Source organism: Mercurialis annua, linkage group LG2, assembly GCF_937616625.2.
Source record: "Mercurialis annua linkage group LG2, ddMerAnnu1.2, whole genome shotgun sequence".
Taxonomy (NCBI): domain Eukaryota; kingdom Viridiplantae; phylum Streptophyta; class Magnoliopsida; order Malpighiales; family Euphorbiaceae; genus Mercurialis; species Mercurialis annua.
Genome location: NC_065571.1, coordinates 46,349,743 through 46,353,409, shown reverse-complemented (window position 1 = coordinate 46,353,409; position 3,667 = coordinate 46,349,743). Strand labels below are relative to the sequence as shown.

General features: G+C 41.8%; 1 non-coding gene across 1 annotated transcript; it reads left to right on the top strand.

The window, feature by feature from the left end:
* Positions 1-1,346: 1,346 nt before the first annotated feature.
* Positions 1,347-1,454, top strand: LOC126670897 (small nucleolar RNA R71). Its single transcript, XR_007638886.1, has one exon. It is a non-coding gene; the product is annotated as a small nucleolar RNA R71 (small nucleolar RNA).
* The last annotated feature ends 2,213 nt before the right edge of the window (positions 1,455-3,667 follow it).

Sequence of the window (3,667 nt, the reverse complement as noted above, 5' to 3'; positions counted from 1 at the left end):
AAGCAATTAATGGAACTCATGTTTCCTATAGTGCAAGGTATAGAGAAACTCCCTGGGTCCTTCAACTTAGCCGGTAGATCATTCAAGATGATTGAGCTACACACTTCCGGAATAGGAACCGTTGCACCGCTATCCCAACTCCGTTTGTTGGTAATGATGTCCTTCAAGAACTTGGCATATTGCGGCATCTCCCGGAGTGCATCCGCCAAGCTAAGATTGATTTGCAATTTCTTGAAAATCTCAAGGAACTTATGAAACTTTTCGTTCCCTTGAGCTTTCCTTAACCGGCTTGGGAACGGAACCGGTGGTACAAACGGTGGTGGTGGTGGTCTCACATAAGGCTCTTCAACCTCAATAAACACTTCCTCACCATCCCTTGGTATCTCGCGACTTGAGCTTGCTATATCAACAACAACTTGAGGCTCATCCTCCTCAACCACTTGTTTTTTTCCATTGGCTTTCTCAAGATTCCTCCCGCTTCGGAGCTCTACCGCCTTAACATGCTCTCTAGGGTTGTTCTCCGTAGTAGATGGCAACCCTCCTTGAGGTCTTCCTTGAAGCGAAATGGCCATTTGAGAAATTTGAGTTTCCAAATGATGGATAGTAGAAGCTTGATTCTTCTCCCTTTGCTCCATTTTTTCTAGCTTCTCTAGTACCTTAGAAAGCACATTTCCCTCATCCGTATTCTTTTGTGGTTGAAATCCCGGAGGGTGTTGAGGTCTACCACCATAGTTGTTTCCTTGTCCTTGATTATTATGATAAGGGCCTTGATAAGGACCTTGTTGTTGAGGCCTATTTCCTCCTTGGAAACTAGGACCCGCTTGTTGATTTGCTTGCACATTGCCTTGGCCCTCTTGATTCCTCCATCCGAAGTTAGGATGGTTTCTCCAACCCGGATTATAAGTATTTGAGTAAGGATCATTCCCTTGGCGTTGACCTCCCACATAATTCACTTGTTCGCTCCACGCTTGACCCGTGGCATAGCACTCACTACTTCCATGATTGAAATTCCCACAATGCTCACAACCTACTTGGACATACGCAACCGGAGCATTCTGTGGACCCACTTGCTTCTTCAAGGCATCAACTTGACTTTGTAAAGAGGCATTCATGGCTTTCATCGCCTCAAACTCCTTGGATTGGTCAAGTGTCATTAATGCCTTTTGAGCCGGTGGTCTTCTCCTTTCCGAGGACCAAGTGCTACTAACCATAGCCAATTTTTCAATCAACTCATTAGCCTCATCAAGCGTCTTTTGCATCAAAGAACCTCCCGCGACCGAATCAATGGTAGATCTTGTAATCTCACCCAAGCCATTATAGAATATTTGAAGCACATGCTCCCTTACAAGTCGATGATGAGGTACGTGCCTTTGGAGATCCTTGAACCTCTCCCAAGTTTCATAGAGAGATTCCCCCTCATATTGGTAATAATCAATGATGTCCTTTGTCAACTTTGCGGTTCTCCCCATCGGGAAATACTTGTGAAGGAAAGCTTGAGCAAGATCCCGCCAATTGTGGATTGATGCATTAGGTAATGACCGAAGCCACAAGTTTGCCTTATCTCTTAGTGAGAATGGAAACATCCGAAGCTTGATTTGATCGGAGGTGACATTATGGAGCTTGAATGTGTCCAACACTCCCAAGAACTTGGCTATGTGTTCGTTCAGATCCTCACTTGCTAACCCAAAGAATTGGCACCGATTCTCTAGGAGTTGAATCGTGCTAGGCTTGATTTCAAAAGTAGCCGCGGTGACCGGTCTTGCAAAGCACCCATAGGTGGCATTATCCACATCCGGGAGGAAGAAATCCCCCAAAGTTTGTCTTTGTGCTTGATGGCCTTGAACTTGAGGGTGATTGTCCCCTTGTTGCTCTTGCCGATTTCTTTCATCGAGTGGAGGAGGCGGATGTTGCCTCACTCCACCGTCTTGAGGGTGATATTGCTCCTCCTCATAATTATCTTCCCCATGTTCCATGATAACGGGTCTACGATTCTCCCTTCTCACACTTCTTTCAAATCTCCCGAGGTTGTCTTGGAACGGTTCTAGCGGAAGATTGGCCCTTCGTGTATTGTGCATACACTATAGTCGATCTCCTACACAAACAACAACAAACAAACCACGCGTAAATCCGGAAAGAAGCAAAAACAACAAAAGTGATAAAAACAGAAAATAAAGCTAACTCGACCGAACAACAACTTATTTCAATCAATCAATCAATACTCGACACTCCCCGGCAACGGCGCCAAAAACTTGTTGAGTAAAAACCCAACTCGTAATACTCGGTAAATACGAGATCGATCCCACGGAGAGTGTGCTAGGAGCAATTGATGAGAATGAAATTTGGTTACGATTCAATTCGTCTAGCAACAATACGAATGGTTGAATTTCACGTTAAATAACTTGCAAACAACTAATACTTAAACACGCTACTTAACTAAAACAATTAATCAACAATCAACTAATTAACACGCGATTTAAACAAAAGGGTAAAGCGTTTAGAGGTTGCTAGTCATGCCAAAGTCATATCTAAGTAGTTTGGGTTAAGGTGATGGGAACTAAGGTCGGGTCAAGCTATTCTACGGAACCAATTCCGCTCTCTCGAGCCGGAAGTGGAAGAGTCGAAACTTGATTAACAATTCCGAAATCTAATCCACTCTCGTGCTCATAGATTTCGAGAGAGTTAATAAAGCCAACTAATCAAGCAAACTCCACAACCAAGATAGCCCTAGATCATGCTAATGCATCTAGGTCTAAAGCATGTACTCCCCTAGGTATAATATAATTAGTTAACTCTCGTCCTCCTAATTAAACCACAAAGCAAAGAATAAGAGGCCAACCTATTCTAAGCATTAAGCTCAAGAAGCACAACAACCAACATCACCCAAAAACCCTCACCCTAATCACCTATTTAATCAATCAGGGCAATCATAACAATCCCCAAACAAGGGGTTTAGCTACTAATCATCATCATGGCATAACTAATTAAGCAATAGTAAAGATTAGGCATAGAGTAAAGAATAAATACCTTGGAGTGATAAATGAACTTTAAACACATGAATAAGATAATGAAGCTTGAATTAAAAGACCAATACTTGTATTTAATAAGTTTCCCAATAAAGCAAAATCTGGAAATTAAATGAAGAACAGCAAGAACTATGAAGATTCTATCTAAAAATAGAGAGCAAAAGGAAAGAATTGATTGATTCCAAATTGTTGTCTACAAAAGTGAATTATTCTTAACCTAAAATATAAAGTGTCTTATATAGTCTGGATAAAAAGGGAAATAAAAACACCCTAGTACAAGAGATGTTGGGCTAAAGAGGGAAGTGGGCCACTTAAAGCTCTTTCTTCAAACAAATTTCGTCTTCAGCTTTTTTCCCATGTCTTGGTCGAGAAGCTCATTTAAGTTGAGCTTCTCGACCGAGAAGCTCCTTTGATGACCCTTCGTGCAAAATGGTCCTTCATGTCTTGGTCGAGAAGCACCATGTCTTGGTCGAGACATGTGTTAAATTACACATGTTTCTTTTGCTTCTCAGCTTCTCTTTCGCTCATGAACTTCTCTTCCAAGACATGCTTTAAAAACTTGATTTCTCTTTAACTCTTTGCTTTAGCTTCTGACTTTGATATTTCTTTAATTCTTCACTCTTTTTAGCCCAAATAGTTCCGCA